This window comes from Chrysochloris asiatica, unplaced genomic scaffold (assembly GCF_000296735.1).
Source record: "Chrysochloris asiatica unplaced genomic scaffold, ChrAsi1.0 scaffold00190, whole genome shotgun sequence".
Classification (NCBI taxonomy): Eukaryota; Metazoa; Chordata; class Mammalia; order Afrosoricida; family Chrysochloridae; genus Chrysochloris; species Chrysochloris asiatica.
This window is the reverse complement of record NW_006408708.1, coordinates 1,405,820-1,429,479: the sequence shown is the minus strand read 5'-3', so window position 1 is coordinate 1,429,479 and position 23,660 is coordinate 1,405,820. Positions and strand designations below refer to the sequence as shown.

The 23,660-nt window shown below is 37.5% G+C and overlaps 1 pseudogene; it reads left to right on the top strand.

Moving 5' to 3' along the window:
- Window positions 1-780: 780 nt before the first annotated feature.
- LOC102823025 lies at window positions 781-22,782 on the top strand (annotated as a pseudogene).
- The last annotated feature ends 878 nt before the right edge of the window (window positions 22,783-23,660 follow it).

Here is a 23,660-nt window from a genome sequence, read left to right as displayed (position 1 = left end):
GGGTCACAACGAGTCAGAATTGACTCAACAGCAATATATATTCCTCACATAACAATAGTTTGAAAGAGGATCTTGGTACATGAGTATTTGCCCTTCCTGTAAACACAGCTGTGAAAATGGTGGAACATACAGCATGTAAAATGATGGAAACTTCTTAGATATTATTAAGCATCTTAAATCAATTATTAACTGAGCCTGGGGCTCAGGATCATAGTTTAGAACCATAGACACCATGGTCAATTGGCATAACAAAGTCCACAAAAACAAACTTCTACATCTACTTTGGTGAGCAACTTCTTAGATCTTAAAAGTTCATGAATGGCCATCTAAGCTGTAGCTACTGGTCTATGGTTGGTGCCGTGGAGTCAGGTCTGACTCATAGCGACCCTATACAGGGTTTCCAAGGCTGTAAATCTTTAAGGGAGCAGAATGTCCTATCTTTCTTCTGAGGATCAGCTGATTATTTCGAACTGCTGACCATGAGGTTAGCCGCCTGATTTGTAACCACGATGCTACCAGAGCTCCTTACTAGTCTATACATGTGCAGAAGATAGAGGAGTGATGGAATTGAAGATACTTGGAATCAATTAATCCAATGGACTAATGGAATATGTGAACATCAGTCTCCATGACTCTGAAAACAGAAGAACTAAATGGTGTCCAGCTACCACTACCAACTGCTCTGAACAGGATCATGTTAGAAGGTATTGGATATTGTAGAAAAATGTGTAGAATAAAACTCAAACTTAATTTTTAAAGATAATATAAAAAGACCCGGCCATGGCCAGAAAGAGACTCAAGGAACTTGAGACTGCGGTCCTCAACTATCCTTCAGGTCTGCAAATGAACTGACCCTCATGGCCCAACTTTCAGCCAAGTAGTAGATAGGTATATAGAGGGAAAAACAACACTAGTAGGGTATGCTCACTATGAATGATGGAAAGGTCAATCACTCAAAATCAAAGGGGCAACATGTTCCTAAGGACAAAAGTGAGAATGGAAGGGAAGGTGACTAGAATGGAAATAGAAGCCACCGGGAGAAAGTGGGATGACTGTTGTTCTGTGGAGGGGACCGCAATCACTGAAATGAAACAAAGTGTATTATTTGTTGAATGTAAAACTGATTATCTCATCTGTAAACCTTTAGTCAATTCGGAATAAGAAGATTTTTTTTAAAAAGTGGATTGCTATATTAAAGTATTAAGTTTTTTTTTTAATGTCCTAATTTCACTGCCCTATTTGAGGAACAAGGAGCTCTGGTAGTGTAGTGGTTACAAATCAGGCTGTGAACCTTAAGTTCAGCAGTTTGAAACTACCAATTGTTCTATGGGAGAAAGATGAGGCTTTCTGCTCCCATAAAGATTTAAAGCCTCAGAAGCCCTATGCAGGGGCACTATGAGTTGGCACCAACTGCATAGCACATCAACACCAGCACCATATGTAGATGGCATAACCTTGCTTGCTGAAAGTGAAGAGGACTTAAAATACTTACTGATGAAGATCAAAGACCACAACCTTCAGTATGCATTGCATCACAATGTAAAGAAAGCAAAAATCTTCACCACTGTACAAATAAACAACATCCATATAAATGAAGAAAAGATTGAAGGTGCCAAAGACTTTATTTTGCTCAGATCAACCATCAACATTCATGGAAGCAACCGTCAAGAAATCAAATTATGCAAATCTGCTTCACAAGGCCTCTTTAAAGTGGTGAAGAGCAAAGATGTCAGTTTGAGGACTAAGGTGTGCTGACTCATGCCATGGTATTTTCAATAACCCCATATGTATGCAAAAGTTAGACAATGAATAAGGACGGCCATAGATGAATTAATACATTTGAGTTATAAGGTTGGGGTAGAATATTGAAAGTACCATAGGTTGCCAAAAGAACAAACAGATCTGTGTTGGAAGAATTATAGCCAGAGTGCTCTCTGGAAGCCAGGATAACTAGACTTCATCTCTCATACTTCAGATATATTATCAGGAGGGATCATTCACTGGAGAAGGATATCATGTTTGGTAAAGTGGAGGGTCAGAGAAAAAGAGGAAGACCCTCAATGAGATGGATTGGCACAGTCACAACAGCTATCAGCTCAGGCATAGCAATGATTGGAATGTTGCCCCAGGACTTAGCAGTGTTTCATTTTGTTGTGCATAGGGTTGCTATGAGTTGGTATCAACATTATGGCAATTAACAATAACAACAACAGAAATAATAGGAGGAGATTTTAAAACACCTCTGTCATAAAAATTTCTAACAAGAAAGAAACTTAACAAAGACACAGAGGAATTAAAAATCACAATCAATCAACTTGACCTCAATCAATCAACTTGATTTTTACAGAGCATTCAATCCAACAACAGCATGATACATATTCTTTTCCAGTATACATGAAATGTTCTCCAGAATAGATCATATGTTAGGTCACAAAGCAAGTCTTAAAAAATTATAAACATCAAAATACTATAAACCATTTTATCAGATCATAACATTATAAAATTATAAGCCAACAATAGGGTGATCAAGGAAACAAAATCAAATACATGGAAACCAAATAATATCCTGCTTGGAAGCCATGTAGAAGAAATAAGAACAAAACTGAAAAATTTCTTGAAGCAAATGAGAATGAATGCACAACCTCTAAGAGCCAGCAAAAGCCGTGCTTACAAAACAATTTATAGCAATAAATGCACACATCTTAAAAGAAGAAAGAATCAATGTTAACCTATAACACAACATCTACAACAATTAGAAAAAGACCAGCAAAGTAAGGCTACAGTCACCAGAAGAAAATAAATTATAAAGATTAGAGCAGAAAAACATGAATTAAGAAGCAGAAAAACAGTAGCATCAGTGAGACAAGAAGGTGGTTCATTTACAGGATTAATAAAATTGAGAAACCACTGGCAAATTTAACAAAAGAAAAGCGGGAGAAGACAAAAATAACATGCATTAGAAATTACATGTGTGATGTCATGACAGAACCACTGGAAATAAAAAGGACAATATAGAATACTATGAAAACATGTACTCCAATAAATTTGAAACTCTGGAGGGAATGGATAGATTTTTAGAAAAACACAATTTATCTGAACTAACACAGAGTGAAATAGAAAACTTGAGCAGACATACAATAAAAGAGGAAATTGGTCATGTCATTAAAAACTCCCAACAAAAAAACTCCAGACCCAGATTGTTTTATTGATGAATCTTCCCATTCATTCAGAGAAGAGTTGTTACCACTTTTACTAAGACTAAGGTTAGCATAGTGGTTATGAGTCAGGCTTCTAACCTTAAGTTCAGCAGTGTGTAACTACCAGTTGTTCAGCAAGTGAAAGATGAAGTTTTCTGCTCTCGTAAAGATTTAAAGCCTTGGAACCCTATGCAGGGTCAATATGAGTCGGAACTGATTCCACAGCAAATAACCACCACCACCCTAAAACATGGAAGAGGACAGAAAACATCTCAATACATTTTATGAAGTATGCATAACCCTCATACCAAAACCAGGCAAGGACATCACTGAAAAAAAATTTTTTTTAGACCCTCATGAACATAGATGTAAAAGTTTTCAACAAAATACTAGCCAATAGAAATCAACAACATGTCAACAAATAATATCTTATGATCAAGTGGGGTTTATACCAGGGATTTATACCAGTATTAGAAAAAGCAATCAATGTAAACCACCATATAAATTTAAAAAGGGGAAAGAACCACATGATCATATCAATTGATGCAGAAAAGCATTTGACAAAACTAATACCCATTCTTGATAAAAACACTCAACAAACCAGGAATTGAATGGGAAATCCTCAACATAATTAAGAGCACATACACAAAACCAACAGGCAATGTCACTTTCAATGGAGAGACACTGAAATCATTCCCTTTGAGAACAGGGACCTGACAAAGATGCTCTTTATCATCACTCCTATTCAACATTGAATTGAAAATCTTATCCAGAGCTATAAGGCAGGAAAGAAAATTTAAAGGAATCCAAACGGACAAAGAAGTAAAATTCTCTCTATTTTCAGATGATATGATCCTATACATTGAAAATCCCAAAGATTTAGCAAGAAAACTATTGGAACTCATTGGAAGGTTCAGCAAAGTGACAGGATACAAGATCAACATACAAAAATTAGTTGGATTCTTCTATACTAAATAAGACAGCTCAGAACAGGAAAACAATACCATGTACAATAGCCAACCAAAGAATAAAATACTTAGGAATAAATCTAATCAGAGAAACAAAAGACCTATACAAAGAAAACTACAAAACACTAATACAAGAAGCCAAAAAAGAACTACAAAAATATGCCATACTGATGGATAAGATGTCGTAACATTGTGAAAATGCCAGTACTACCCAAAGCAATCTACACATATAACACAATCCCAATCCAGATTCCAATAACATTCATAATGATCACAAACTTTATCTGAAAGGAAAGGGACCTCAAATAAGCAAAGCACTGCTTAAGAAGAGAAATAAAGTTGAGGCCTCACACTCTCTGATCTCAAAATTTACTATACACCTGGCATTGGTACAATGAAAGATACATAGATCAGTGGAACAGAATTGAGACCCTAGCAGTAAATCCATCCACATACATCCATATACCACACACAAAAAAAGAATAACTTCAACATGGATTAAAAACCTAAATGTAAAACTTAGAACTATAAATCTCATCAGTAAAAAAAAAAAAGAAAAAAAGAAATAGAGACAAATTTAGGGGCTCTAATCCATAGCATACATATACTATCAAACATTGTAAAAAACACCCAAACAGTAGAAGACAAAATAGATGACAGGGACTTCCTAAAAGCTAGAAACTTATGTGCATAAAAAGAAACAAAACATTTTATCAGAAGAATAAAAAGAGAGCCCAGAGACTAAGAAAATTGTTTCACAATGACATAACAGACAAAAAACTAACATCAAAAATTTACAGCAAACTATAGTATACTTCGGACATGTTGTCAGGAGGGACCAGTTGCTGGAGAAGGATATCATGTTTGGTAAGGTGGAGGGTCAGAGAAAAAGAGGAAGATCCCCAACGAGATGGATTGGCAAAGTGGCAGCATCGATGGACTCAAGAGTGGCAACGGTAGTGAGGTTGGCCCAGGATTAGACAGTGTTTCGTTCTGGGTCAGTACCAACTCAATGGCACCTAACAACAACAACAAACAACAGCAACTCTACACACACACAAAAAAAAGGGCAAACAATCCAATTTAAAAGTGGGCACAGGACATGAACAGACACTTCACCAAGGAAGACATCCAAGCAGCCAACAAATATTTGCAGAAATGATCACAGTCATTAGCCATTAGAAAGACGCAATTCAAAACAAAAATGAGATATCATCTCACACCAACATTAGCAGTGAAGTTAAGAAACAAAACAAAAAAGAAAAAAAATTGCTGGTGAGGATGTGGAGAGATTGGGACCCTCCTACATTGCTGGCAGGTCTGTAAAATGGTTTACCCACTCTGGAAAACAGTATAACACTTCCTCAGAAAGTTGGAATAAAAATACTGTGTGAATCAGAAATCCCTCTACTTGGTATGTATACAAAAGAAATATGATCCAGGCCATGAATAGATAGATACACACCAATGTTCATCATAGCACTATTTAAAATAGCAAAAAGATGGAGACAGCCTAAATGCCCATCAATGGAAGAATTAATAAATAAACATTGGTATATACAAAATTGGAATACTATGCAACTTTGAAAAACAGTGATGAATATGATAAAACACCTCATAACATGAATGACACCGGAGGACATTATGCTGAGTGAAATTAGTCAATCACAAAAACACAAATATTGTATGAAGCCATTATTTAAAAGCTTAAGAAAAGTTTTCCATAGTAAAAGAAACATTCTCTGATGGTTGCTAGGGGTGTGAGGGAGGGGGAGAGTAATTCACTGGCTAGAGGGTAACCACATATTAGCTCAGGTGACAGGGAGGGCAATAAACAAGGAGGGCAGAGGCAATATACAAGAAGAGGGAGGGTGGCAGATGGATAATGAAGAAAGATGAAGACTTAGGGAGGTATGCGTTGGCTAAATGGGACAGAGGGAACTAGTGATGTATACTTATCCTTAGAATTACAGTGCTCTGTGATACATGGATCGAGACAGAGTCTGAATGAGTAAAGGAGTGGAAATAATATTAAGGTGCTGGACTGTCTTGTGGATATTAGTTTCCCCTACCTACTCTAGTAAAATAGATATTTAAATGGGTTAGAAAGGATTATTGAAGAATATGATTACAGAAAGATTATAAACCAGTCATCAGCCTATAACTGATTGTATTAGTTAAAAGGGGCATTAAAATGTGTCAGGGGAAATAAGCTTCTTGTTAAGCCTTTGTGAAATGTTGTTGTTGTTGTTAAGTGCCATGGAGTCGGTTCTGACTCATAGTGACCCTACACAGGGTTTCTGAGGCTGTAATTCTTTACGGGAGCAGACTGCCTCATCTTTCTCCTGCGGAACCGCTGGTAGTTTCTAACTGCTGACCTTGCGGCTCACAGCCCGATTCGTAACCACTCTGCTACCAGAGTAAAGGATCTTAATTGGAATCCTGAGCCCCATCCAGAACTTTCTGAGGTGGGGCATTCCCTTTTGCAAGAGCAACCCAGAACTACTGGGAGAACAGTAGTTTTTTTCTTCTATTGAAAGAAAGACCTAAAGGTAAAAAAGTGGCCTCTTTGACTGTTTGAATATCAAGCAAGTTATTTCCTTTGGAGGCAACAAGGCAAGAAAAGTCAGGGAAAATCCCCTTCTAGGACTGAAATTTAAAGTGATCCCAGGATCAGTTTGCTCTTGACCATCTGGATTTACTTGTGAGTAGGAGTTGGGGAAATGCAGCAATGAAGACTTGTGTGAGTTTGGCCATATTCCATTAACACGGTTGACCTTGAGATGAGAGAGAAGTGGAAGGGCTGGCTGGTCTGAAGTTTAAGGACATGTATAAACTGCTGAGCCTGTGGGAACTGACCTAGCCCCTGCTAGCTAAGGCTGACAGTGAAGTGACCAGGTGGTCTGAAATGCAGGATGGTGTGAGTGAAGTCCCAAATCTGCAGCTAGAATTCATTTGACCTAGCTTGGATGGTTAGCTGACCAGAACTCAACCAGATGAAGATAAAGATGTGAACAAGTGTAAGTTGATACGATTTGATGAACTGGACTTTTGCTTATGGATGTTGTTGCTCAAATTCCAACTTCACATCAAGGAACAAGCTTGTTTTCTCCATGTATTGTGTTGATGTTGTTTTATTGAGTGTCATTGAGTCAGTTCTGACCCATAGATACTTTGAATTGGGTTCCAGAGGAGTGTCTGGTGAGCTTGAGCAGCTGATCTGATGGTTCAAACTGACTTTGCAGCCCACAGCACCACACCAGGACTCCATTGGGTTGATGGGGATGGGCAACTTAGACATTGGCTATAAAAAATGAGGGGTGGGGAGTGGGGGTGGCTATAAAGGCATAAAGTGGCTGGCTTATAAGCTTTCATGAGTGTGCTTAGTTTCAGAATGAGGGAGATAAGGTAGAATTTCCACTGAATAGTTTTCCTCTTTTACAAATGGATCAGGTGAAAGGGATTGGGGTATGATGTTGATAGGATTTTATGTTTCAACTGTCAGCAATTTTTAGCAAGATTAATTGTGATTGTCACGAGTGTAATTGTAGAAGATGTATAACTAAAAGCAGGGAGTAGTTAATCTTTCATGTCAGGAACAGAGGATCCCAGGACTATAAGAAGGAATAGCATGAGTGGAACATGAAATCCTTACCTAGAAAAGTGGTGACAACAGAGACAATGGAAGAGGTGATAGCATCTGCAGACTCTAGGCCCATGGACTGAATAAGGCTGTGCCTGCAGACAGGGAACTGGCTTGCAGAATGCACCCTTTGGACATTTAAATAAATGTATATATTTTTTGTTTTATATGTGTACATCAAATATTTTTTATTGTTCGTTTGTGAAATATAAGATGGGGAGTCACAGGGAGGAAGTAGGATAAATGTTGTTGCAGGGAAAAGATTGTAATCATTGAGATGAAACAAAGTATATAATTTGTCCAATGTAAAATTGATAATCTTGCCTGCAAACTTTCAGTCAATTCTCAATAAAAAGTTTTTAAATAAGGTATTTGCAATGAATAAGTCATTGGTCTTGCAAAACTCTATCATAAGATCTCTGGCATTATTTCTATCACCAAGGCCATATTTTCCAACTATTGATTTTTCTTCTTTGTTTCTAACCTTTGTATTCCAATCACCAGTAATTATCAATACATCTTGATTGTATGTTTGATCAATTTCACACTGAAGAACTTAATAGAATTCTTCAATTTCATCATCATTGGCTTTGATGTTTGATGTGTAAATTTGAATAACAGTGTTATTAACTGGTCTTCCTTGTAGGCATATGGATAGTATCCTATTAAGATGCTGCTGTTGTTGTTGTTAAGTGTCTTTCAGTCATTTGTGAATCATAGCAACCCTGTATAGGATTTCCAAAGAGTAGCTGGTGAGTTTGAATCACTGACCTTGTGGTTTAAACCAACCTTGCTGTCCAGTCTTACAGTGCCACACCATGATTCAATACTTCAAGACAGATATTGAAATATTCTTTCAGATGGTGACTGTGATGCCATTCCTCCTCAATTTGTCATTCTTGGCATAGTACACCATGTGATTGTCAGATTCAAAATGGTCAATACCAGTCCATTTCAGTGCACTAATGCCTAAGATATTGATGTTTATGTGTTCCATTTCATTTTTTGGCAATTTTCAATTTTCAGAGATTCATACTTCATACATTCCACGTTCCAGTTATTAATAGATGTTCATAGTTGTCTCTCCTCATTTTGAGTTGTACCCCATCAGCAAATGAATGTCCCGATGACTTTATTCCATTTGTATTATCAGGGTCAACTCAATTTTGAGGTGGCACCTTTTCCCTCCTCATATTTTGAGTGCCTTACAACCTGCAGGGCTCATCTTCTAGCACTACATCTGATAACATTCTGTTGCTATTCATCATGTTTTCAATATTCAATATTCTGGTGCTATCTGACAGTGTTTCACTGCTATTCGTAAGGTTCTCAGGAGCTAAACATTTGGAAACAGTTCACCTCTCCTTCTTCCAAGTCTGTCTTCGTTTTTAAATAAAGTACTTGCAATGAATACATTAGTCTGGAAGCTCAGCTAAAATCTGTCCACCAAATACCAGTGACATACCTTTCAGTATCACAGCAACATGAAAGCTACCACAGTGGAACAAAGTGATAAATGAGTGGTGGGAATAAAGAAATAGACAAATTTAAAATGACAGTAAATTTTAATACATTACTTTCAAAAGACAGAACAACTAGAATGGAATTCAACAAAGACACAGAAAAACCAAATAACACAATTAATCAACTTGACCTTATAATAAATCTCTACCTGTACCCAACAACAACACATAATACATTCTTTTCCAGTGCACATGGGACATTCTCCAGAATGAAACATATGTTATATCACTAAGCAAATCTTTTTAAATTTAAAAACATCTAAATACTGAAAACTTCTCCTCAGACCAAATTGCTATATAATTACAAATCAGCAATAGAAATATCAAGGAAATAAATAAACGGAAATTGAATGACATCCTGCTTAAAACTATTGGGTAATAGATAACTCTTACAATGAAAGGCACATAGATCAAAGAAACAGAATTGAGAAGTCAGAAGTAAATTCATTCTCCTAAAGTCAGTTGATCTTTGACAAAGGGCCAAAATACATTAAATGGATAAGAGAAAATCTCTTTGACTGATGGTGCTTGTAAAACCAGAAATTCATTTGCAGCAAAATGGAACAAGATCCATATTTCACACCATATACAAAAATGAACTCAACATGGATTTAAGGCCAAAATGTAAAGCTTAGAACTATAAAGATCATCAGTGAAAAAGTAGGGGCAAAGTTAGGGGCTCTGATACGTGACATAAATACACTATAACTGAAAACACAAACAGAAAACAAAACAGATGATTTGTTTTTGTTGTTAAGTGCTGTCGAGTCAGTTCCGACCCATAGCAACCCTGAACAGGGTATCTGAGGCTGTAAATCTTTATGAGAGCAGAAAGCCTCATCTTTCTCCCTCGGAACAGCTGGTAGTTTCTAACTGCTGACCTTGCGGTTCGCAGCCCAATTTGTAACTATTACGCTACCAGAACTGGGACCTCCTAAAATTAGACACTTAAGCAAATCAAAGGATTTCACTAAAAGAGTAAAAGAAAACCCACAGACTGGGGTTTTTGACAATGACATATCGGAAAAAGGACTACTTTCTAAAATTTATAGAACACTTCAATGCCTCAACAAGAAGAAGACAAATAATCTAATTTAAAAATGGGCAGAGGATAAGAACAGAAACTTCACCAAAGAAGACATTCAGACAGCCAACAAACATGTAACGAAAAGATCACGATCATTAGCCATTGTTATTGTTGTTGTTGTTGCTAAGTGTGGTTAGTAATCCAGTGTTTATCTTACAGCAGCACACCAGGACTCCATTAGCCATTGTTGTTGCTATTAAGTGCCATTGAGTCTGTTCCAACTTATAGCAACCTTGCACAGAGTTTCTAAAAAACAACTTGTGAATTTGAACCATTGGTCTTGTGGTTTAAACTAACCTTGAGGCCTAGTGCATTATCCCACAACAAAAAAACAATGAGATATCATTTAACTGTAGCATTAATAGCAAAGTTAAAAAAATAGAAAACAACAAATGTTAGTGAGAGTCTGGGAACCTTCTACACTGTTGGTGAGACTGTAAAATGATGTAACCATTGTGGGAAACAATGTGAGATCAAAGGAACAGCATTGAGAACCCAGAATTAAATACATCCACATAATGGTCAGCTGGTCTTTGACAAAAGGTAAAACCACATTAAACGGAGAAGCAATAGTGCTTGCAAAACTGGAAATCCATCTGCAGAAGAATGAGACAAGACCCATATTTCAAGCCATATTAGAAAACAAACTCCATGTGAATTAAAGACCTAAATGTAAAAACTAGAATTCTAAGGATTATCAGTGAAAAAAGAAGGACAAACTTTAGGTCACTGATACATGGCAAAATTACACTATCAAGCATAGCTGAAAACACATGAACAGCACAAGACAGAAGAGATGACTGTGCCTATCCAAAATTAGACACTTAGGTGAATCAAAAAACTTCAAAAGACTCAAAAGAGAACCCACAGACAGAGAAAAGATTGTGGTAATGATTTGCCAGACAAAAGACTAATCTGTAAAATTGATAGAAAACTTCAATACTTCAGCAAGAAAAAAACAAATAATCCAATTAAAAAATGGACACAGCCAACCTATGTGAAGTGAATGGAGATGCACAAGAACACCCATACTTGCAGATAGTACCCACTTGACCTGGCTTCAATGGCTGGATGATCAGAACTCTACTAGACGAAGAAAGAAGAGGAAAAAAAGACTAATCTGCTACAATTTGATGAACTTGACCTATACTTATGGATGTAGTAACTCAAAAGAGGGAATGAATCTTTATAGTGAGGCTCATTGCCACCACCTGGGTATACAGGGTTGACAGGGATGGGCAACTTAGACATTGCCTACCCAAAATGGGTTAGAGGAGGAGTGCTACAAAGGCATGAAGTGACTGGCTTACAAGCTTTCAAGAGGGAGCCTACTTTTAGAGGATGCGGGGGAAGGTAGAATCTCCACTGAGTGATTGCCAACCTATTTGGATGGGTTTGATGAAAGGAGATGGGGATAGACTCTTGTGGTTCAATAGAGAATAATTGCTATCAGAACTGACTGTGAGAGTTGCAAATGTAAATGTGGACGTTTTGTAACAAAAGGAGGGCAATGGTTGATTCTGCAGTCCAGGAGCTGAGGTCCCTGGGATCATCAAGGGAGAAGAGTGGAGTGTGCGACACTGTCCAGAGAAGCAGTGATGCCAGAGATGGAGGCAGAGATGATGATGTGGAAAGATGGAGCAGCTGGAGAGTCTGGAATCAGGGAGGGAGGGGGCTCTGCGCTGACTACCATGTAGGCAGGCTTTCGGGGTGTACCCTTTGGTTGTTTGATGATGCACGGAAGGGATTGTAATCATTGCAATGAAAAGAAACATGATAGGATGAATGTAAAGCAGATGTCCTCCCATGTAAACTATCACTTAATTCACTATAAAAATTATAAAATATATATAAAATAAATTCAAAAAGTTAAAAAAAAAAAAAAAATGGACAAAGGACATGAACATACCACCAAAGAAGACATTCAGGTGAGTAGGAAACATATGGTGAATTGTTTTTGATAATTAGCCATTGTTGTTGCTTTTAGGTGCTTAGGTTAGTCCAGAGTCATAGAGCCCTTGCTCAGAACATAAGGAAACACTGCTTGGTTCTGAGCCATCCTCACAATTGTTATGTTTGAGCCCACTGCTGTTGCCACTGTGACAATCCATTTCATTGGGGGTCTTTCTCTCCTTTGCTGACCTTCCTAGTCCTTCTCCAATGATTGGCCTCTCCTTATAACATGTCTAAATTATGAGAGACAAAATCTCACCATCGCAACTTCTAAGGAATATTCTGGCTGTACTTCTTCCAACATAGATTTGTTTGGTCTTCTGCCAGTCATGGTATTTTTATATTCTTCTCCAACACCATTATTCAAATGCACTGATTCTTCTACAGTCTTTCTTATTCATTGTCCAACTTTCATATGCATACGAGGTAATTGAAACAAACATGGCTTGGGTCAGGTGCACTTTAGTCCTCAAACTAATATCTTTGCTTTTGAATTCTTTAAAGAAGTCTCCTGCAACAGATTTGTTTTCTTTACATTGCGGTACAGTCCATACTGAATGCTGTGGTATTAAATACTTATCAGTAAGTATCTTAAGTATTTGAAGTTCTCTTTGCTTCCAACAAGCAAGGTTGTATCATCTTCATATCCAAGGTTGTTAAAAAGTCTTCCTCCAATCCTGATGTCATGTCCTTCTGCATATAATGCAGCTTCTTGAATTATTTGCTCAGAATACAGATTGAATAAACTGTTTGGTTATGCTCAAGTATTTTTCATGACTTTGTCTCCTATATACTCAACCACATTGATAAATGTGTTGGCAGCAAAGATAAATGCCCAAGTACAAATAACCTCTCTCAAAACTTTATATGTTTGTAAGTATACTCCCACTCTCCTTGCCTTCTAAGATACAATTATTTGTCTCTTCTTGTGAGGAGAAAAGAAGAGTGATTGAAGCTGAAGATGCTTGGAATTATTTATTGCTATGGACTAATTGAGATGTGAACACTAGTCTATATCATCTTGAGACCAGAAGTACGTGGTGCCCATCTACCAATACTGACTCTTCTGAAAGGTCTTGGATAGCATGGGACAAACGAGGAACAAAACTTAGAATTATAAAAAAATAAAAGCATGCTGGTCATAAGGAGACTGGAAGAATCAAAGACTATGGCCTAGATTCAGCTTTCAGATCTGGAAGTGAACTCACCTTCATGGATCAATTTTCTGCCAAGTAGTTGATAGGTATACAGAAGAAACAACAGCAGTAGTAAGGTATGCTGACAATGGAATAGTCAACTATTCAAGATCAAAAGGGCAGTATTTCCCTAAAGGCAAAATTCTGAAGGATTGGGAAGGAGGGTAGAATTGAAATAATCACAGGGAGGGAGTGGGATAACTGGTATTATATGGAGAGGATTGCAGTCATTGAAATGAGACGAAGCATAAAATTCATTGAATGTAAAATTGATGAGGTCACTCAATTCTCAGTAAAAAAAAAAAAAAAAAAAAGAAGAAGAAAGCCCCCTTCCTAAGATGATGGTCATTTTTGACTGCATGTTGAATCTTTAAGCAAATCTTTCCTTTCTTCTTCTATTTAATTTAGCCTATTACGCAGGGAACTGGCAGTCACAATGGGCTCAAACATAACAACAATCATGAGGATGTTGCAGGACCAGGCTCTGTTTAGTTCTGTTGTGTATACGGTTGCTATGCGATGGAAACAACTCAACCTAACAACAATATCTAACAACAACAACAAGTAAATAACCCAGGAAATAAAAATGGTATTTTGTGTTTGTGACAAAATCTTGTATCAGTGTCTATGTAGTCCTCAACCCAATTGTGGCTATTGCCCTTTTTATTTTTAGAAATGTTTCTTTTTCCTAATTTTGGAAAACTAAAAAGCAATCAGCTGAGAATTCCTGTTTATCTTATGGTCTGCAGACTGAGGTGCAAATTAGGTTTTAATTATTTCTAGGACTTTTCTACCAGTAGTCCATCATTTACTTTAATCTGTGCCTCATTTTATATTTTTTTAGTTGAACTTATGCTTAATTTGCATTTTTCTTTAACGATACTACTTTTTTTTTTTTTTTTTAATGAAACAAAGATCACAGAATTACCAAAGTGAGCAGAGAACAAACAAACATCACTGGAATAGGACTGAATCCAAAACTCAACACATATTTATGATGAGTTGATTTTTTAATAAAATTGTCAAGGCAGTTCAATGGGGGAAAGGCTAGTCTTTTCAATAAATGGTGTTGAGGTAGATTAATATCCAAAACACAAAGAAAAACTTAAACTCATATTGTATGAGATTAAAAAACAAACCCATGTATTTATGATTACTTGATTTTTGACAATGGTGCCAAGACAATTCAGTAGACAAAGAATAATATTTTCATCAAATAATGCTGGGACAACTGAACATGCACATGCAAAAGAATGAAATTAGACCTCTACCTCACATAACATTAAAAAAATTTACCATGGATCAAGGGCTTGAGTACATAGTTACAACTATAATACTTCTAGGAGAAAATATAGGTATCAGTTTTCAAGATCATGGATTAGACAGTAATCATAAATATGATACCTAAAAAATAGATAAATTGGACTTTTTCAAAATTCAAAAACTTTTCTTCAAAGCATACTGTTAAGACAAAGAAACAACAACCTACAGAATGGGAGAAAATGTTTATAAATCCTAAATATGATAAGTATCCATAATATATAAATGGTGTTTATAACTGGCAAATAACTAAATTTTTCTTAAAATGGAAAATGATCTGCATAGACATTTTCCCAGGGAAAATAAACAAGTGACCAATAAGCCCATGAAAAGACACTTGGCATTATTAGGAAAATGCAAGTCTAAACTACATTGAGTTACTTTGCTCCAACTGGTAGCAGCGGTGTCAAGTCAGTTCTGACTCAATAGCAGTCCTGTATAGGGTTTCTAAGGATATAAATATTTACAGGAGTAGAAACCCTCATCTTTCTCCCACATATTAACTGATGTATTCAAACTGCTGATCTACAATTAGCAGCCCAATTTGTAACCCACTATACCCGCAGGGCTCCTTTCACACCCACTAGAATGGCTATAATAAAAAAATATGGGCGATATCAAGTGTTAGTGTGAATGTGGAGAAATTAAGGCTTTCTTACATGCTAGTGGAATTTTAAAATGATGTAGTCTTCCCACATGAAAGGACATGTAGACCAACTGAGAGCAGCTAAATGAATAGAAGATACTTCTTGAAAGAAAGATCAGCAGAAAAAATAAACAAACAAACAGCAGACTGTTTGGCTATCACAAGAACAAGCAAGTTGCTTGCCTGGGAGCCTTCAAGGCGAGCCATCAAGTCCCTTGAGGACAAACCCCCTTCCAAGATTGTAACTCAAAGGGAACACACAAGAAGGCTTGTAAGCTCACTGGTGACCACATTGGTCGACTTTTGAGTGAAAGTGGGGGAAAGCTAATATTGAAGACATGGGCTTAGTCCAACCATATTCCATAGACTCATGTGGATCTTGAGATGAGAGAGAGAAAAGAAAGGGCTAAGGGACCCAAAGTTTGGAGACACTTGGGATCTCATGAGCCAATGGACACTGACCTAGTCACTGGAAGCTAGAGCTGATGTGAAGTAAGGGGAGACACACAAGAATGACCAAACTTGCAGGTAGTACCTATTTAATGTCGCTTGAATGGTTTGATGATCAATATTTGACTAGAGGAAGATAAAGAAATTTGATACAGGAATCAAGTATAAATTATTACAATTTGATGAACTTTATCTTTACTTATGGATGTAGTAAATCAAAATATCAAACAAGAGGGAAGTCGTCTTCACATCAAGGATCAAGCCTATCCCCTCAGTACAGGTTGATAGGGACAGGCAACTTAGACATTGGCTACCTACAATGGGGATCTATAAAGACACAAAGTGGCTCACTAACAAGTTTTCAAGAAGGAGTTTAGTTTCAGAGCAAGGTGGATGAATGTAGAATCTCCACTGAATAGTTTTCATCTTGTCTAGATGGGTCTGGTGAAAGGAGAAGGGAATAGGACTTTTTTATTTTTTAATTCAATAGTGAGTAACTGTTGTCATGACTAATTGCAATTGTCACAAGTGTAAAGGTCGAAGTTTTGTAACAAAAAGGGGAGTAGGTAATCTTACGTTTCAGAAACAGAGGACCCTCCATCAAGAGGGAGGAGAAGGAATGGAATTTGGGATCCTAACCAGAGAAACAATGACACCAGAGGCGGCATATGATTCAGAATATACTCCTATATATATTCTAAAAAAATTGAAAACATGTTGTTGTTGTTTTTAAGTGCCTTCGAGTCGGTTCTGACCCATAGCGACCCTGTTTAGGGTTTCCTAGGAGACGCTGGTGAGCTTGAACCGCCAACCTTGCAGCTCAAATGGCTTTGCAGTCTGACCGTCAAATTGGCTGTAACTCACAGATACCCTGTATAGTGTTTCCAAGGAGCCACTGATAAGTTTGAACCACTGACCTTGCAGTTCAAATTGAACTTGCAGTCGACTACTTATCCTACAGTGCCACATCCTATGCAAAAACTTGTAAACTAACCTTCAAAGCTGCATTATTCATAATGTTCAAAAAGTGTAAATAGTCAAAATATCCATCAACTAATGAATGAATATCAAAAGTGGTATAAATATAAAGAGGAATATTACTCTGCCATGAAAAGGAATGGAGATGCTGATACATGCTGTAACCCTTGATGCTAAATGAAAGTAACTGCTACAAAAAGTTTCATTTTTTATGATTCCATTTATATGAAATGTTGAGGGTAAGAAAATCCAGAAATTAGATTAGTGTTTGCCTGGGGCTGATAGTGGAATGATGTTTAATTGTAAATGGACACAAGGATCACATTGTGCACTTACAATGGATGAATTCTATAGTATAAAAATTATATCTCAATACAGTTGTTTAAAAAGCAACTATGATGGAGTGGCTAGAGGAACAGAAGACACTTTCTGAAAGAAAAATCAGCAGGAAACATCAAAAACAAAAATGGCAGTCTGATTGCCTACTACAAGCAAGTTGTTCACTGGGGAGCCATCAAGGCAAGCAGTCAAGTCCCTTCAGGACAAACCTCCCTCCCAGATTGAAACTCAAAGGAAACACACAAGCAGGCATGTAAACTTCCTGGTGACCATGTAGGTCTACTGGTGAGTGGAAGTGGGGGAAAGGCAACAATTAAAATATGGGCTGAGTTTGACCATGTTCCATAGATTCCTGTTGACCTGGAGATGAGAGAGATAAAAGAGGAAGGGCTGGTTAGTACAAAGTGTGGTGAGACCTGGGGACTCCTAAGCCCATGGACAAGGACCTAGCCATGGAGGGCTAGAGTTGAGAGTGAAGTGTCCAGCTGATATGAAGTGAGGGGAGACACTCAAGAACACCCAACTTGCAGATAGTACCCATTTGACCTAGATTCAATAGCTTGATGATCAGAATTCGACTAAAGGAAGATAAAGAAATTTGATACAAGAATCAAGTGTAAATTATTACAATTTGATGAACTTGACCTTTACTTATGGATGTAGTAGCTCAAAATACCAACATGCACATGGTACTCATTTGACCTAACCTCAATGGCTTGATGATAAGAACTCTACTATAGAAAGATAAAAACCCAATTTTTTAATCAAGGAAGCAAGTGTAAATTGCTACAATTTGATAAACTTGACCTATTCTTATGGATGTAGTAGCTGAAGGAGTCTTCACATCAAGGATCAAAACTTTCTCCTCTGTACACAGGGTTGACGGGCAACTAATACATCGTCTACCTAAACTGGGGGGGGGGGGGCACTATAAAGGCACAAAGTGACTGGCTTACAAGTTTTCAAGAGGGAGTTTAGTTTCAGAGTGTGCAGGGAGAGGTTGAATCTCCACTGGAATCATTTTCATTTAGTCTATACAGGTCTGATGAAAGGAGATGGGCAAAAGATTCTTATGATTCAATAGTGAGTAATTGCTATCATGACTAACTGCAATTGTCATAACTGTAAAGGTAGAAGTTGTGTAACAAAGAGGAGAATAGGTAATCTTACATTCCAGGAACAGAGGACCCTAGGACCATCAAAGGAGAAGAACACAAGCAGATGTGGGACCCTTTCCAGAAAGCAGCGACACCAGAGATGGAGTAGAGATGATGACATGAAGAGATAGAGCTGCTGAGGGCTCTAGACTCACAGAAAGAGAAAGGCTGTGTGCTGGTGGCCAGGAGGTAGGATTGTAGACTGTGCCCTTGGGTTGTTTAAATAATTATATATTCCTGAGTGTTTTTGTGTACACAAAAACAAAACTAAACTAAAAACAGAAGGAATAGAAGCAAATATTATTGAATGATGATGCATGGAGGGGATTATAATTATTGCAATGAAATGAAATACGATAGCATGAGTGCAAAACTGATGTTCTCCCATGTAAACTATACATCAATTCACAATAAATGCCTTAAAAAAAAAAAAAAAAGCAGCCTTGAGGAAATGCAGTGAGAGAGATGTGAGCAGACCCTTTGAAGGGTATCTCTGAAGAAATTATTTATGAATCTAGGAGCCAATCTAGCCCAGCTAGTTCAGTTGGTAGATCATGGGACTCTTAATCCCAGAGTCATAGGTTTGAGTCCCATATTGCGCGATCTCACCTTGAGCCCTGGCATGGCACAGTAGGATAAGCACTGGACTGCTAAGTGCAAGGTCAGTGGTTCAAACCCACCGCCCACTCTCAGAACCCTTCATAGGGTCACTATGAATTGGAACCAACTAGACAACACTTAATAATAAGAACAAGGGAATAGTCATTCATAAATATTTCCTGGGATAAAAATCTAGCAAGACTTCAAGGACTGGACTTCATTAGATCTAAAAAGGAACATGTTTTAGGAAAGTTAAATCCAGTATCCTATAGAAATTTGATTACATCTTCAAAAAGCCTTTAAAAAAAAAAAAAGCTCATAATGGACTAATTTAATGCTTTATATGGATGAATTTATTTAATCTTAATAAGAATGCTATCAAGTGGGAATTCATATTATCATTTTTAAGATGACAATTTAAAAAGCAAAAATTCCCATTTTTCAGTAGAGAAGCTGAAAACATTGAAGTTGAATAATTTGCTAAAAGCCACACACAACTGTCAAATAGAATATCTGAGATTCAAACACAAGGTAGGTGAAATCGTAAGACAGAATTGTCTGTGACTTGGTACTTGCTGAAGCTGGGTTATAGGCCAATTATTTTTTAACACTACAAGGTCTATTTTTGTATATTTTGAAATGTTTTATAATAAAAACCTTCTAAAATAGACAAGCATCTTTAACTCAAAGATCTCATTGTCTTTCTGTGAGCCAGACCACTAGCACTATGGTTAGGACACCTGGCATGACTATGGCTATATGTGTTTTACAGATGGAATAAATACATTGTAATATGAAAGACATGGAGAAAAGATGTGGTTGTCTGTTTCTATAAAAGACATGTGGCCTTAGAAATCCGATGGGGAAGTTTTACCCTATCCTATAGGGTAGTTATAAGTCATATTGACTCAATGATAATAATTTGGGTAGTTTTAATTGTTTTTTATGTATTGAAGAAACGTTATTACAACCAGAATGTTCCTTGGAAGTAAGGATGGGAAGATTTCAATTTACTTATTTTGGATACAACTAACAATATTCAGAAGATGAAACAATCAAAAACTAAAAGTTCCTGGGACCAAAAGCAAGATTTCTCTCATTCTGTTTCAGATTTATTCTTTCTGTCTTAACTTTCTCACTATTTTTTACACGTCTTAGACTGGTTCTCCTGGCCTCACAATCTGTATCTTTCTGACTAGGTTCTAAGCAGTGCCATTCTATCTACATTCCAGCTATTTCCAGGGGCCTCACTCTAACTCATGATGAGCTTTGGGCCAAAGACTGTATACAATACAGCCTGGTGACAGGAATGCAATCCCAAGTGGTTTCCAAATGATCAATATGATTTAGAGGCCTGATGTGGTGTCAGTGAGGGCCCACGCCTCCTGCCCATGTCCCAAATATTTAACCACTGGTTACTGGGCTGCAAAATGGATATAAGAGAACTAGTAAAGCCCCTTGGACTTTGGAGAATTTTTAACAGAATTTTTGTCACCATCAAAGAAAATTATCACTGTGATGTTCCTTGAGAGTTATAAACACCAAAACCAAACCAGTTGCCTCCAAGTCTATTTCAACTGATAGACACTTCAAGTGTGTCAAAGTAGACTTCAAGTGTGTCAAAGTAGCTATCAATGAGTGAAACATGTAGATTTTTAAAAGTTGGTCACCAGGCCTCTGGATGCCTCTAGATGAACTTGAACCATCACTTTTAGTTAGTAGTGAAGCATGTTAATCATTTAAACTACTCAAGGACTCCTTGAGAGTAGAAAACCTAAGTCATGATTATGGATGTGTAATGCATATTGTGAATCTGCTGTGATTTTGTTCCAGATTTTTACTACACACAGATTCATCTTTTAAGCTAAGCTTAAGTCCTGACATCATCATTGTTGTTGTCAGCTGTCATGAAGTTGGCCCCACTCAAAGTAATTGCTTCCACAATGGACGAAGTGCTACCTGGTCCTGAGCCATTTCTTTGATTGATTGCAGATCAAACCATTATGATCCATAGGGTTTCCATTGGCTGATTTTCTTTCCTATCTTCTAGCATCGTCATACTGAGCACCAGTGTTTGCAAAGCCAGACTTTGCCAAAAAACCTGTCATCACCATTCAAAATGTTGAAGAACTGAATCATTAATAGAATCGGAAAAGTAATTGGAACTTCTACCAATGTTTGGTTATCCACTTATCAATAGAACAAAATTACCAACAGAAAGGTGTTTGTTAACTTGGCATTAGTTTTTTTTCTTTAAAATAAAGTAATGTATGAAAATATAAAGGATAACTGCGACAGCTAAAATTTTTAAAGCTCAGGTGAACTTTTTGTGGATTACATGCGTTTTCCTAGGATGTACCTTTGTTCGGAAGTTGATTTCCCAAGTCTTTTTATTAAGTCAAAGCTTACTTTATTTTTCTTTTGCTCCTTGAATCAAATGTATGGAGCTCATTTAATGATATCTGGAGAATTTAAAACCACATTCTTTTTTCTTTTCTTTTTCCCAAAAGATCAGCCTATCCCCTGTGTCTCCTTAACCCCCTTTCTGTGCAATCCCTGTGTGAGCACACAAGTGTTAGAATTTACGTGGCTGCCCCAGCTTCAGATTATTTAGTGCATATTGCAGAACCAATGTGTATATTTTTCTTGTCTATGGGTCATTTCATTGCCACATACCTAAACAGCTAGAAAGAACTGACACTCAGTGTTGGTAATTCACTCTATGTGATGTTTGCATATGTGTCTTATAAGTAATTTAAAAGCTAATTTTGGGATGAATATCAATTTTCTAAACTTCTTCTCTTCAATCGAATTTAATTTATCTGTTAGTATACTTAGCTTATCTTTCCTTTTTTTTTGTCATTCATTACAAAAGAAAATTTATATTGAAACAAATATAGATTATTATATACTGTTTAGCTAAGAAACTCTAATATTAGTAAGAGTACAACAGATCAGATGCCAAAGATTCTCATCTAGTAAAAATAGATCAGAAGCTCTTCTGGCTCCTGTGGATCTGTCTCTTGCTTCAACAGTGTTTGAACGGAACAGATCTGGGGACTCCCCACCTCCAGCCTCCGACTACTTCTAACCTCCTCTATAGGCACATTCTCTTTTCTGGGACCATCTTCTTAGCTATTCCCTGTTCCTTAGCCATTCACTGTTCTAGCTAACCACCATTTTGTGTGTGTGTGTGTGTGTGTGTGTGTGTGTGTGTGGTTAGCTTCAAATCTTCCACCAACTGTTAGCTCTCAGATCCATCAGAATTATTCAGCTGAAGCAGAAGCCAGTGTCAACTATCTGTCTTTCTGCAGCTGCAGGCCTCTTACATCTACCTCTGTCTCTCTCTCTGGGCTTCTATTTTATCCAGATGATGTGACTTTGGAAGGCCTGGGACATTTCTTCAACAAGCTGGTCAAGGAGAAGAGCGAGGGTATCAAGAGTCTCTTGAAACTGCAAAACCAGTGTGGTGGTCACGTTCTGTTCCAGGATGTGCAGAAGCCTTGTCAAGAGAGTGGGGAAGAACACTGGATGCCATGGAAGCTGCCCTGGCCCTGGAGAAGAACCTGAACCAGTCCCTTCTGGATCTGTACGCCCATCACTGTGATTTTCTGGAGAGCCATTTCCTCAACATGGAGGTGAAAATTCTCAAGAAGATGGGTGACCACCTGAGACTCACCCTCAGCACACCTAGAAAGGAGTCTGTGGAGTCTGACCACCTATGAGGGGCCTAGAAAGCACACCTAGAAAGGAGTCTGTGGAGTCTGACCACCTATGAGGGGCCTTCAGCCTTCACTTGCTCTCCTCAGACTTTCTGACTGAACCTCGCTCTCCAACCACAGAGACAGCATTGCTACCACCCTGGAGCCCTTATTCTCCCAAACTGTGGACCAAATGAAAACAATAAAACTTCCTTTTACAGCAAAAAATAAAAATAAAACAAAAATAGTTCAGTCTCTGTTAGATGATTCTCTGCTATTCCTAGAGTTTTCAGTGACTAGCGATTCGGAAGCAGTTTGTCACTCTTTCTTCCTAGTCTGTCTTTGTTTGGAAGCTCATCTGAAACCTGTCCACCATGGGTGACCCTGCTGGTTATTTAAAATACTGGTTGCAGAGCCCTCAGAATCACAGCAACTCAATCCACCACAGCACGACAGACAGACGAGTGGTGGCCGTTTGGTTTTATGTCTATACTGTCTATTTAAATTTCAATGTCAATCTTGATACAATCCTGATATAATCAAGATACAATCAAGATTGTATACCTTGACAGAGTACTTCCAGAGGTTCAAGCTGGATTCAGAAGAGGCCTTGGAATGAGAGATATCATTACTGATGTCCGATGGATCTTGGCTGAAAGCAGAGAATACCAGAAGGATGTTTACCTATGCTTTATTGACTACGTGAAGGCTTTCGATTGTCTGGATCATGACAAGCTATGGACAACATTGAGAAGTATGAGTATTCCAGAATACTTAATTGTACTTCTGAAAAATCTGTACCTAGACCAAGAAGCAGTTGTTTGAACAGAGCATGTGAACACTGAATGTTTTAAAATTGGGAAAGGTGTGAGATAAGGTTGTGTTCGTTCACGATACTTATT